Raw genomic sequence first — 15055 nt, 5'->3', positions numbered from 1 at the left:
GCCGGGCGGCTCTCAGCGTCCCGGCTCGGTGCTGCGGTCCTGCCTCTTCCCGTCCAGGGGTCGGTGCTCCCGGCCAGATAGGACCAGCCAGGAATTTTCAGGAACGGGTGTTTTAATATTTGACTACTTCCCGAGAGCCGAGAACACCTCTAAAAAATAAACATGTTTGGTTTTCAGGGAAGTTTTAAGCAGCACCAAAAGGCCATCTGTTGTATACAGTCTTACCCCTTGGAATTTGAGATGGCAAGTTTCAAGTTCAGTATGTTAACACAAAATACTTAGGCTTTGCAGAAACTTAGTGTAGCATAGTTTCACCCTAACGGAAAAACTCCATCGATTATTCAGGCTTGCCCAATTTTCTAGATGGTGTGTATCACTTGAATGTTTAATTGAGATTCTGATTTTTAATTTTTTGCTCTGTGCCTTAAGAGGCACCTTCTAGATTCCATTCAAGTTTGGGGACATTTACAAAGTATACTGTAGTATACTTAAATTTTGGTTATAATTCAAATTTTCGTTCGTATATATCTTTAATAATGAGAAAGGGGGGCTTTCATTCATTAAACTTACTGAAACAAAATCCATTGCATCTGATTCTTACTTAGAATATTAATTTGAAAATCTAGAACCTCACAGTTACTCCTTTGTGAATAGAAGTAATCAAAAATATACATTTTACTATAGACTATATACATTGCTGAAGTTTTATCTGTAGTAATGTGATTTGCTTGGTAAAGCATCCTAAACCCGTTTTTAAAACCCAGAAGGAAAAATCACAAACACTGCTGAAATTTCAAATATCTAAATGCCTAGCAATCTTGAGAGCGATAAAAGTGATATTTCAACAACTTCAGTATTGTAATAATAAAAGTGGATTGCCAGATGGCACGTCGATGAAAGGTATAATAATTTTTAGAAAGTAAAATGCACTCTTAAAAATGATAAGCTTGCACTTGGCATATTTTTAATGATTTTTTTAACGTTATCTTTTTTATTAAAAAGAATGTTCTTAGAATGGGTTTACTAATACCTTGAGAAGTTTCCCACTCTTGAGTATCTGTGGACAAACCAATGATGGGGTTTTGCTAATGGAGCAAAAATCCTTTTTTTATATGGAAGAAGGAAATCTGTTTCCCTCTCTTAGTGCACAATGTAACTTCAATATGTGGAGTTACGTATTGTACATCATGAAAAAACCATGTCATGAAATTCAAGTATCAAAATAATTTTGCTGGTAAGGAACTGTGATGACAGACCTTTTAAATAGCTTGAAATTTTAAAATACTGATTTAGAGGTTAAAAAGAAAACCTTAAATAATTATTTGTAAGATATGTTAATAGCTTGGTAGTAGGAGCTAAAGATTAGTCTATTTTATTTAAAATTAGGACTAAGAGTATTTTCCAGCGATTTCTGAAGCAAAAAGATTAGCTCCACTTTAACTTAGCCAATTGTTAAGTGGCATCTTGGTTCTGAAGTGAAAGAGATGGTTTATTTTTTTTCACACTTTTTTTGTCAACCCACATGAAAAACAAAACAACTACATCAAAAACAAAGTGAATTAGAAGTCAGGAGAAATTCTACAAGATCAGATCGATGGTTCTAACCTTCCCTGGGGAACTTTTTTTTTTTTTTTTTTTTTAAAGTATTGCTGCTATTTCTGTTGGTCTGGACCTCCGCCTGGGTTTTAAGAGTTCTAAAAGCTCCCCAGGAAATTGTAATATGTGCCAGATTGAGAACTGCTATACTCGATCACTGTTTCCCAATGTTAGTTAATCATCAGAATCACTTCGGGGAATAAATTTTTGTTCTACCCACAGCAACTGAATCAGAATCTCTAGAGTATTTTTCATAGGCTCCCTGGATAATGCTTAAGAAATTTGGGGAAAAAATGGACTAATCTGCAGGGTCCCAAAATACTGTATCTTTCCATGTTATAGCTATTTTATGCTGTTATAAAAGTTTCTGTGAATTAAGTGGAGAAAAAGATATGAAACTTGGTGTATGGAGCTAGGCTTTGTCTCAAGGATTATTACTATTTTTTATTTTTATTTTTTTTGAGACGGAGTCTCGCTCTGTTGCTCAGGCTAGAGTGCAGTGGGGCCATCTGGGCTCACTGCAAGCTCCGCCTCCCAGGTTCAGGCCATTCTTCTGCCTCAGCCTGCCTAGTAGCTGGGAATACGGGCACCCGCCTCCACACCTGGCTAAGTTTTTGTATTTTTAGTAGAGACCGCGTTTCACCATGTTGGGCAGGCTGGTCTGGAACTCCTGACCTCAAGTGATCCACCATCCTTGGCCTCCCGAAGTTCTGGGATTACAGGCGTGAGCCACTGCGCCCAGTCAAGGATACTCTTTTTATAACATTTTCAAAAATTAAGGCATATTGTGTGTGCAGGAAAAAAAACGAAGCCTATGATTTATATTTACAATTGCTTTGGTTTTATACAAATTAAAATATTACTGTTTATGTGAGAATGAGATTCTAAATGTAAATGGAATTCACAGAATGCATAGTTTTTTTCTCCTTTAAAGAACAGAGTCTTACTATATGCCCAGGCTGGTCTTGAACTCTTGGGCTCCAGCCATCCTCCCATTTCAGTCTCCCAGAGTGTTGGGATTACAGGCGTGAGCCACCATACCTGGCCTTGTACATGTTATATAGTGAACATTTTGCACAAGATTGTTTGCCAAATGAATAACTTTAAAAAAATACCCATTTAGTGTACTTTCCTTTAAGTATTTTCACACCTGGAGTTAAAACATTGTATTTTATAAAATGTTATTAATATAAAAATATTTGTAAATAAATTTGTGGCTATGTAGAATATAGTAGAGGACTTTTGCATAAGCCTAGAGCCTAGTTTCTGAAGGTCTTTAGAAATAGGTAATAGACTTGAAGAGGAAAGAGTTGGGGGAAATCAGAGGGAGGTATAATTCTGGTCTCTTGTCATTTAGTTCTCTTTCATTCAGTTCTCTCAGGCACAACTTAAGCCGCTTAGTTTTATATTTCAGCTGGATGTTCACCCAATTAAAACAATTCACAAACAACAACTGAAGACGAAACACTGAGTCCCTTCTTTGGACACATCTGTAGTAGAGTAGGAAAAGATAAATATAAGCCAAGTAATTGTCACAGAATTTTCTGAAATATACTAATGGTAAAAGGTTTTATAGGGAATGTACTCGGGAAAAAGATAAGTTTTTAACATGAACCATCTAAGAGCTTGTAAGTCTCAAAGAGTCTTTGATTGGTAGGTGGTATGAATAATACTCTCCTTTGGGAGGAGGTTTATAATATATAAACAATCTCCCCACCCTTCCCTCGCTGCTTGTGTCCTGTACAACAAGAACAACAAAACTCCAGCTAGTCAGAATTGCAAGTGGTTTATGCCCCCCCACCCCCCCAATATAGATTGAAAACTTGCTAAGAGACTGCACTGGAGAATCTGAAGGGATGAGGATGGAAAAGATGATTATACTTTTCATTTGCAACAGGGCTTTCATTTGATTCTCACATTAATCCCATGTAGTAGTTAATTAAGGTAGTATTACAAGGTTCAGTGAATTGTCTGAGAACTCACAAATACAACCTAGATAAGAACCCAGGTATTATTATTTTCACTCTTGCAATATTATTTTCCTACTTGGGTATTGTTTTCCCTCTTCATTAAGTTTGCACAGCAAAGTAATGGACTAAGTTCTGGGCTTTGATTCTTGAGTAGCTTGGAATTGTAATGTGTTATGTTTGAGAGAGAGCCCTTCATTTTGAATAAAACCTTGGTTCTGATCCTAATCTTCTAAGTTGGGTAAAGCTCTTCCCCTTTTCATGATTTTTTTCACTTGTGAAATGGAGTAGTTGCACTAGATCATTTTCATTTCCTTCCCTCTTTAAAAAATCAATTTTAGTTTAAAAAATTGCAGATGCCTTTTCTCAGATCAGAGTACACTTTTTGCTTCACACAATATCTGGTTTGTAAATTAGTATGTTCCGTGGAGTAAATACCTTTCCTGACTAGCCATTAACTCAAAACTTTTTGACTCCTGAATCCACTAATTTAATTATTGTTGAAATTACTAAAGGAAATTTTTCTTTAGCAAATGTAAAAACTCCTATCAGGTCTCAGGTTTGATGTTGGAAAGCACTCTGACTCTGAGGAAGACTCTTTTTTTCCCCCAGCCTCTCATAAAGAAATTATTTGATTCATTTTAAAATTTCATTTATTACATTTTCATTCTTAAGACTTAGTGTTTCCTCTCTGCTAAGTATAGTGTTAAGCACTGGCAAAACAACTCTGTACACAACATCATGAACTTGCTCTCTGGCATCTTATAATCTAGTTGCAGAAACAGATTGGTAAATACATAGTTATAGCACAAGTACTATAATGGAGGCCTGAACTGAGTGTTGTGGGGGTACAGATGAAGGCTTCTGGGAGACATCATGGCATAGCTAGACCTGGAGGATGAATAAAACTTGGGCCAAGTAAATGCAGAGATACACAAAAAGCTTGGAGAAATGGCACAAGTAGGTTCAGGTATGATAAAAGTGTTAGTATGTGGAGAGTGTACAACTATTTTGGGGAATGGGGAAACGGATTAAATTTGGGGCCAGACCCTGAAGGATGTGGGGATCCCATCAAAGTCCTTTAAGCAGGAGAATGATGAGATGCATTTTTTGGTATACTACCTGGGGGATAGGAAGATATGGACTACAGAAGGGGAAATCAGTAGAAGGTAGACAAGTTAGGAAGCTTTTCAGTCATTTTCATTAAACATGAAGCTTAATGCATATTGTTCTAGGATTAGGAATACAGCAATGAAGAAAAAAAAATTCTTGCTGTAATGAAACTTACATTTTCTTGGGAGAGACAGAAAATAAATGTGAAAAACAGATGTGTTAGATGGTGATAAAGCAGAAAGGGAGATGGGGAGTCAAGTGGATGTGGGGAGGGTGTTTAGGGAAGCACTTGTGAAAGAGTAACATTTGAGCAAAGAACCCTGATATAACAATCCAGACCCAAGGTATTTGAGGAAAGAGCATCCAAATAAAGGGAGTGGGAGGTAGAGAAAGCCTGCGACAGGAATGAGCCTGATTTGATTGAGGAAAACACAAGGGATGTGGCCAGAGAAAAGAATGAGCAAGGGGGAGAGTAATAAGAGAATAAATTAGAGGGGTAATAGGCAATTGTATAGGGCCTTGTAAGCCATTGTGTGGACCTTGGATTTCACTCTTGAGTGACCTGGGAGCCACAGGGGGATTGACCATAGGAGGGACAGGATCCTCTATGGTATATGGTAAATGAGTAGTAAAAGGAACTGCTGTGGTAATTTAGGTAACAGATGATGATGGTTTAGGTGAAAATGGTTGGATTCTGGATATGGTTTGATTGGTGTTAGAACCAATAGGGTTTGCTGGTGGCTGGCTGTGGACAATGAGAGAATAGAATGAGCCAAATCTATTGTAAACATCTGGAAATCAGATGAGGACTTGACCAAAGACGTTGGCAATGAGGAAGTAGACAGGCAAAATTCATGAGGTATTTCTTAGCATTGATAGAGTTGGATAGAAATATCTGGAATTTTTAGCTGATTGAAATGTTAGTTGAAATGAATGATACCACTCCAAGTATGTATGTCAAGAGGTATGGAGAAGAGCACAGAAGTTTTTGGAAACCAAGGGAGAAGAAAAGAAGGGATAGTCACAGAGCAGTAAAGAAAAATTAAGGTTAAAAATAGGTCACAGGATATACCTTATCCTAAGTTAAAGTATTTTAAAGTTTGAATGAAAGGGTGCTGCAGGGTTTGCACACTGATGGGCTTCAGGCTTAAAATCTGCCTATACTGTTTTTGCCTGACAGAGGGTTTTAAAATATCTGTATTTGAAAGCATTTAAGGCTTGACTTGTGCTCTGCCCTCCACAGTCTTATCACTCATAGTTTCTTGGCAAACTCACCACTCAAGGTGTCCCTCACTTATCTAGGGGATCTGCCTCACTAGGATAGACATTTAGGTTTATGACTCTTAGGTATTAAGTCAAGTTTTCGCCTGGACAGATTGGCTACGAAAAAGAATCTCACAGATGGGTGACCTTGAATTCACCAGGTCATGCCTTCAGTTCAGAGCGGCCGGAGAACTCTATTCTCTTGTGCATTGATGCCCCCGGAGTTGTGGAACACAGTGGCCCTGCTTTAATTTTTCAGATTTAGAAACTGATCAGTGTCAGAGCAATCAGACACAGGAATGTTAATTCATGTTCAAAAATAATAACAAGGCTAGCATTTGTTTAGCACTTGATATATGACAGGTGCAGTTTTAAGTGCTTTACATGAATTGTTTAATCCTCACAACCACCCTGGGAAATAGGTCCTATTATTAGGCCCCTTTTCTACAGATGAGGAAACAGACAACAGATTGGTAAGTTTCCCAAGATCACAAAGTCACTCAGTAGGAACTCAAAGTAACCTGACTCCAGAGCCCACACTCTTATCTGAGCATATACATCCCCATCACAAGAGAATGCCAGTTTATTTAAGTAAAATAAGGACTAGAAATTTACATCAGGGAGTGTATTCTTTCAATGTAGAATGCTGAATGGAAAACCACATTTCAGTAGTTGCCTACTGAGCAAGATCATGAGATAACAAGGGAGTTGATTATAAATGACTGGAAGTTTTAAATGGCATCAGCTCTGATAAAGTGATAATCCCAGCTCCATAATATACTTGTCAAGAAGTTGCTTACATCAATCTGCTTTATAGGATATCCTTTCTCCTGGGTAATGCTTACATGATAGTGTTTTGTACCTTTCCTTTTTCATTGCTTCCATTGCTGACCGAACTACTCACCTCCATATTTCTGGTAGATATATTTCTTTTCATTGCATGTTAGTATCTTAAATTTAGTTAGTCCTATCTTTTACTTGATCCTCTGTGCTTGACTTCCTAATCTCTGTTCTGGTTTATGTTTTAGTTTTACAGTTGAGCTTTCTGAGGACATTCTTATTCCCAGTATCTTTTTTTGGGTGGTTGGGTTCTGGGAGGTGTTATTTGACTGCTGCTGATGTGTACCAACCAAGACAGTACTCATTGAGTGACTAACAATAATCAGCAGATTATTATTATTCTTGGCAAAGAGCAAGCTTTCTCTATTATGATTTTGTATTTGTTTTGTTTTGCTTTATTTGTAATTTGAGTTTCAGCTTAACATTAATACTTCAGATAACTGTTAATACACTTTCATAAATCATACCCACATTCTTGAGTGGCAAATAAATAAATAACCAAGTTTCAAGTAGTTTCTAAAGAGAGTAAACATTAAAAGTAAGCATAAAACTACATAAAAATCAGTTGCAGTCTGTTCATACAGTTGGTATGAAAATAACCTAGATTTGGAACCCTCAGATACTCAATATTTTACATATATCAGAGTTTATAATTTCTATAACTTCATTTGGTACATAGAGAAGATATTAATATATTCATTTTATAGTTTAGGAAACAGACTTGGAAGGGCAAATAACTTGTCCAAGATGACTAAGCCCTGGGTGAGAACCACAACCTATCTATGGCATTCAGTTTCAGCCGTCTTTCCCTTGCTGCATAATGATGGTTCCTCTGGTATCAGTTGCTGGATTGGGATTTTAGGCATTTATAAATGTTTTTTATTTTGGGTATTACTGAATCACAGACAATTTCATCTTAGTTAATTAGAAATTCATCTTATGTGACACTTGTCTAAATCTTAAAATATACCTTTTTCTAAATCTTAAAATACTAAAATTTTAATGTATAAGGATGTTAATAATCTTTATATTTTAAGAGACTATGAAATCAAGTCTAGCTAACTTAGCTCTGTAAGTTTTTAGCTGTAGAAAGCAATTCTATTGTGTACAACTTTCAGCCTGTGAAGGGAATTCATTGAAAATGCATAGAGATCAGAAGAACTAACACCTTTCTTGCTTGGATTTTTCTTGATTATTGGCAGTTAACAATAAAATGTTATTAGATCACTGGTGCTTCTGTGTGGGGTTGAGTTTTTGTGATATCCCCTGTTAGACCCATAAGGGAGGCTGTTTTCTACATCCTTGAGTTGTTTTCTACATCCTTGGAATATATAAGATCCTCTTTTAAAATTATATTTTGTATAAGCATATGAAAATGGAATTAAATAATGACTTGATATAGGAATTACCTAAGTATTTTGGCTGTACATTTAGTGCACAAAATATCCCTTTTTTGACTGCCAAATGGCCAAATGTGAAAACAAATATTTGTTAAAGCTAGAGCAGAAGTCAGTATCATCATCATAGAGTAAACTTCTGGCATATGTTAAGATATGAAATGTTATCCCTGAAGTTATTATAATTTATTCTTAGGAATATTAGTAATCTTATTTTAAGAGTAGGACATTGTAGTGCAGTAACGATAATTTTCTCAGTGCTGCCTGTTGCTAAATTGTTCCTGTGATTGCTGTAATGCACATACAGACACTAAATTGAGGGTCACTTTCCACTAAAGTTAGTGGAATACAAAATAGGTGGAGGAACGTTCTTCCTCTAACGTCTTTATATGTGTCTCTGTTTATATATATGTGTGTGTATATAATATCGAGCAAAAATGATTATGTTGTACATAACTTTGGAGGTTTTCCTCATAAAATTCTAAAGTGGTAGAGTTTATAACATTCTGCTTTTAATTTATCTACAAAAAAAGTGAAGAATCCTCAAAAAAGATTTTCTCTTAGAAGATTCATGGATTTTGAGTGAGTCTCAGAAAAGGAAGAAAAAAATTCATAGAATAAAATAAAAATTAACTATAATCTTTAGAAATGATTTTGTTTAGTATAATGAATACTGGTAATGCAACTGAATACAATTGAAATTATGACAAAATTTCTATTCTGCTTTATATTTTTCATTAAAGTTTTTATAATTATTTGTTGTCTGAAAAAGGATTTAATATTCTTCTTAAATTCATTAGCTAACTCTCAATATTATTACACTATTTACCTATTTGAAAATTGTTAATTTCTTTTGTACATAAATAGCATTCATAATTATTGTGACATTTTCCTCTTGCATTAATGTACATTTATACTTCATCTAATTGAGAAAATTTCAACATATAAAGTGAAACAAAAAGATTTTCATTCCAAGTTTTATGTAAAACACCTTAAATTGGAAAATGAATATTCAGATACTAAGAGTGAATTTTTTTTCTTTTTGAGACGGGGTCTTAACTCTGTCACCCAGGCTGGAGTGCAGTGGTGGGATCTTGGGCTCACTGTAACCTCTGCCTCCTGGGTTCAAATTATTCCCCTGCCTCAGCCTCCCGAGTAGCTGGGACTACAGGCCCACAACGCCATGCCCAGCTAATTTTGTATTTTTTAGTAGAGATGGGGTTTCACCGTGTTGACCAGGCTGGTTCAAACTCCCAACTTCAAGGAATCTGCTGGCCTCAGTCTCCCAAAGTGCTGGAATTACAGGCATGAGCCACTGCACCTAAATGACCTACTTGAAAAAATATTCTCAGGCCAGGTGTGGTGGCTCACGCCTGTAATCCCAGTACTGTGGGAGGTCGAGGGTGGATCACCTGAGGTCAGGAGTTCAAGACCAGCCTGGCTAACATGGTGAAATCCCACCTCTACTAAAAATACAAAAATTAGCTGGGTGTGGTGGTGTGTGCCTATAATCCCAGCTACTCGGGAGGCTGAGGCAGGAAAATTGCTTGAACCCAGGAGGCAGAGGCTGCAATGAACCGAGATTGCGCTGCTGCACACAGCCTGGGTGAGAGAGCGAGACTCCGTCAAAAAAAAAAAAAAAAAAAAAAAAAATCTCACTTTTTGTTGTTGTTGTTCAATGATTAATAGACTATTTAAGCAAGAATACATATAGTCATAATTGCCAGACTTTTTGACAGGTTAAATGTTGGATCCAATTTTCGTTCCCAGATAAGTTTTTCTTTCTTATCCCTGTCAGTTTGAAAACATAATACCAGAAGAAGAGGGGCCCAATTCCACACAGAGCTCCCAAGAGTGAGTTTTTAGGAGTGGGTCTGAAATTAGGAAAGACATTTGCTGATTTTGCATAGGTCGAACGAAATCAAGGCAGGATTTTCGATGAGTCCTTGGCAGTTAGGGTAAGCAGGTTTCAGCCAGGCTTTTAATGGTCAACCACTTGGCCTGTGCCCGCTGGGTTTCCGGAAATATGTCCTATTTGGCTGGGTCGAGGACATAGTGGCCAGGTGCTAAGGAGTATACTTTGGGAATGACATCTTGGCGACCCAGTGCACAGCTCACTTTGTTTTGGAAATGAGATTGGCTCTGTCGTCCAGGCTGGAGTGCCGTGGCACAATCTTGGCTCACTGCAACCTCCACTTCCCGAGTTCAGGCGATTGTCCTGCCTCAGCCTCCCAAGTTGCTGGGACTATGGGTGCATACCACCACGCCCAGCTAAATTTTGCATTTTTGGTAGAGATGGGATTTTGCTAGTCTTGAGCTCCTGGGCTCAAGTTAGCTGCCCACCTTGGCCTTCCAAAGTGCTGGGCTTATAGGCATGACACTGTGCCTAGCCAGATTTTTATTACACTGTTTAGATATAATGGTAACTGAATGATCATGCAACAATCTCTGACCTTGTGACATTCAGGGATACCAAAAATGACTTGAGATGGGCCAAGGCAGAATTGGAGAAGCATACTTTGGCTGAATACTTAGGCCAAAGTATAATTTGGAACATTTCTTTTAAAAAATCTACTCCCCTTATGCCCCCCAGTTGCAGTACCTTATAATTATAGTTAATCTAGTAGCAGATACTAGATTGGGATATTAGATATTTACAGGCCAAATGCCCGTTTGGGATATTACTAGGTAACAGGCCATTTCACTCTGGTTCATTGTAGATTCATCCAGTAAGCATTTCTAGAGAACTGCTATATGAAAATATTGTGGAAAGTATCAACTTTTTAAATAAACTTTCGATATCATGACACCTAGAAGATTATTTTCTGATACATTCTAAGGGAATTTTATTTTCTGAGATTTGTTTCTGTGGAATTTCTAGTTCTCCAGTGTGCACTGAAAGCCTAAATCAAGAGGATAATTTGAAAGGTAATGAAAGTAAATCAATTCTAGCTTAGATACCCAAGAGAGTAAATGAAATATAAAAAGAATAACTTTTAAAATGTCTCAAAAAACGCTGTGGCAAGTTAATTCACAGTTTGGTTTATTCACGCAATAGTCTGTCTCTGCTTATGACATAAAGTATAATATATTTTAGGAATAGTGTGGTTTTCTTCATGATGTCAAACATACAAGCTTATGGATATATTTAAAAATTCTTAATTTTCTAGATTAATGTTTAGCACTACTTCTTCCATCTTGCATTGGATGGGGGCAGATAATTAATAATTAGCAAATATTTTCTTATCAAAAACCAATTTGTTGGAAACATTTTGAAGGAACTCTTTGTAAATAAAATACATAGCATGCCTTTCTGTTTTACCAGACAGTTGCTGATTTATCCTTTACTTGGTTACTTTGAATCATCATTAACATCTATTGTCACCATAATCCCTGTGATCACTAGAGGTCATACTCCATTTTATGTTTTAGTGTTGCCTTGGGGAGACTGAGAATATGAGAGGTGTTCATGCAGACTGCTGCTGTGTGTTGCATAGAGATGGAATAAAGTACAAATATCTTCAGGAATAGACTCCAAACTTGGTTTATTCCAGCTTCCTTTCTTTTTTTTTTTTGAGACAGAGTCTCGCTCTGCCGCCCAGGCTGGAGTGCAGTGGCCGGATCTCAGCTCACTGCAAGCTCCGCCTCCCGGGTTCACACCATTCTCCTGCCTCAGCCTCCCGAGTAGCTCCCGGGGACTACAGGCGCCCACCACCTCGCCCGGCTAGTTTTTTGTATTTTTTAGTAGAGACGGGGTTTCACCATGTCAGCCAGGATGGTCTCGATCTCCTGACCTCTTGATCCACCCATCTCGGCCTCCCAAAGTGCTGGGATTACAGGCTTGAGCCACCATGCCCGACCCCTTTCATTTTTTTTTAAATCTGTTCCAGATTATTTTTCATTGTTATCCTCTGAAGGAAAATAAGAGAAATTTCTACTTAGAATCCCTTCTCCTTGGATTTATAACCTTTCCCAGTTCATTTCTGTGGAAGTATTTGTAGTCCAGCGTAGTAATTCTATTCAGATATGTATAGTTAGGTAAGTCACGAAGGGAAAGGAAGCTTTCATTGAGGGCTATCTACTAGGTGGTACAATGATAGGTGATTACTTAACTTTGTCTCAATCCTTAAACAACTCTGCAGTGGTAAGGGTGATTAATTCATCCCATTTTGTAGAGAAGGAAACTGAATGTTAGAGGGATGGCATAATTTGTTCATGTTCATATAGGTAGTACATTGGGAAGCAGAATTTGAACACAGATCTTTCTGATTCTAGAGCTTTGTGTTCTTCTACCTTACTATGATGCTAAGTAATGAATTTTAATGTGCCACTTAAGTTTAAAGCCTTAAGTAGTCCTTTTAAGAAATCTTTTGTTGCTGGTTATTCTCATTTAACACTCTTATTTTAATTTCCAGGTTCAGGTGACCTCACTTTGCCAGAACCGTGGGTCTTCATTAAATAAGAGATTTCATTCGGTTTTTGTTTTGGTTTGGATCCTCTCTAACTTTAGGTAGAAATTGCTGTTCTGGCAATCACCTACCTCACTATATTCCACTCTCTCTTCTAGATATTGGTGCTCAGCCTTTTTGAACTGCAAACCTTATTAATAAAATAGTTTTCATTTCTTTGAGCATTCTTCTTCTCACTGCCACCACCCCCACCACTGACTTTGATGTGTAGCTGAACTGAGCCACTCTTTTTTTTTTTCTTTTTTTTTTTTTTTTGAGACGGAATCTTGCTCTGTTGCCCAGGCTGGAGTGCAGTGGCACAACATCGGTTCACTGCAACCTCCACCTCCCGGATTCAAGCGATTTCCAGCTAATTTTTGTATTTTTAGTAGAGACAGGGTTTCAACATGTTGGCCAGGCTGGTCTCGAACTCCTGACCTCAAGTGATCCACCCGCCTCGGCCTCCCAAAGTGCTAGGATTACAGGCTGTCTCTTATACACATCTAGATGTGTATAAGAGACAGGCCTGGCCCTGAACCACTCTTTACCAACTTATCTGGGACCCTGAAATGAAATAGGGTGATCTATTTTCTAGCTTTATATGATTTTCTGGCTTCATATGGTTAAGCCTTTTTACCTTTTTTTTTTTTTTTTTTTTTTTTTTTGAGACAGGGTCTCTGTCACCCAAGCTGAAATACAATGGCCCAATGATAGCTTGCTCTAGCCTCGACCTCCCAGGCTCAGGCGATTCTACCACCCCAGCCTCCAGAATGGCTGGAGCCACAGCCACACACCATCACACCTGGCTCATTTCTGTATTTTTTTTTTATAGAGACAGGGTTTTGCTGTGTTGCCCAGGCTGCTCTCATGCTCCTGGGCTTGACCAGTTTACCCTCCTCAGCCTCCCAAAGTGCTGGTATTATAGGCATGAACCACCGTGCCCAGCTTTTGAAAAACCTGTACAATAAAAGGTTTGGACTAATGTTATTTGAGCACTTAAAAAAATGCTATTCAATTAAAAAAAAAAAAAAAAAAAAACCTATAGCATCTTATAACTCCAAATCCCATGCTGTCACCCAGCTGGTCTGCCCTAGTGGCCACCATTTCCTGACAAACATTCAAATAACTCCTGAGGAACTGAAGTAATTCACATTTATGACTCAGTGACACTGGCCTTGTCTCAGTTCCTATAGTGTGTCATACTCTTTTCTACACAGAAGTTTTGCTCATCCTATTCGTTTGTTTGCAGAGGTCCCTTCCCCATCCCCTGTCTCTCAGGCAGACTCCTCATCTCAGTTTATTTACGACTTCCTCAGGGAAAGCCTTCCACACTTCCCTGACGGATGACTTTCCCCTGTTGTGTGCGCTCATAGCACCATTTACCTACTTCATATACTTGTGTGGTTATTTTATGTTTATTTGTGTGATTCTTCGGTGTCTGTGCTACCCCAAGATTAAAAACTTCCTGAGAGAAGAAATCATGTCTTTTTCTTGTTTTTGTTTGCCATTGTATCCCCACTGAGAATGTGGTGAATAAATACATGTTAAATGAATGAATGGCCTTTTTTTTTTTTTTTTTTAAGCTGGAAGGACATACAATTTTTACATGCATATAGTTTTTAAGAATTGCGACTCCAGATATTTTGGATTTCATCTCTGGATTAAGTCAGAATGTCAGACAATTGTGTACTCGCACAGTAGTACTTTGTTCCTTTACATAATTGTTTTTTCTTAATTGAACTTTGGTAGTGTGCCCTTGGCTCAAATTGGCATATTCTGTAAGCAATAAAATGTTGCATTGATTGTATGGACACTCTTGAGGACAGTGTCTGTCATATCAAGTACTGTCCATTACATCAGGTAATATTGTCATTATGAGGACTCGGAGAAATTTCTCTCTGATCTTACTCTCAGAAAAAAAGTGTGGTTTTCTTGAGCAACTGGTCTGTTTTTGTCTTGGAAGTACTGTTGTCTTAGGCCTAATTTTTGTTTCTTGAAGCTCAAAGCCAGATTTGCCACTCACATCTAAAAATTAGTTAGGGGTTTCTGGCATACACTATGTAAGCTAATCTTAGTTTTAGTTTCATCTTAATCTCTAGAATTTTAACTATGATTATGTGATTATTTACATATTCTATAGATTGTTTAATAAAATACTTTTTTTTTTTTTTTTGGAGCAGAGTCTCACTCTGTCGGCCAGGCTGGAGTACAGTGGCACGATCTCAGCTCACTGCAACCTCTGTCTCCTGGACTCAAGCAATTCTCCTGCCTCATCCTCCTGAGTAGCTGAGATTATAGGCATGTCCCACCATGCCTGGCCAGTTTCTGTAATTTTAGTAGAGATGGGGTTTCACCATGTTGGCCAGGCTGGTCTCGAACTCCTGACCTCGTGATCTGCCTGCCTCGGCCTCCCAAAGTGCTGGGATTACAG

General features: G+C 37.7%; 1 protein-coding gene across 1 annotated transcript in view; it reads left to right on the top strand.

The window, feature by feature from the left end:
• ZC3H6 (zinc finger CCCH-type containing 6) overlaps window positions 1-15055 on the top strand; it is a 58453-nt gene that overhangs the window by 845 nt on the left and 42553 nt on the right. The gene's annotated exons all lie outside the window — the stretch shown is intronic.

Source organism: Mandrillus leucophaeus, unplaced genomic scaffold, assembly GCF_000951045.1.
Source record: "Mandrillus leucophaeus isolate KB7577 unplaced genomic scaffold, Mleu.le_1.0 Scaffold214, whole genome shotgun sequence".
Classification (NCBI taxonomy): Eukaryota; Metazoa; Chordata; class Mammalia; order Primates; family Cercopithecidae; genus Mandrillus; species Mandrillus leucophaeus.
This window is presented reverse-complemented; position numbering and strand designations above follow the sequence as displayed.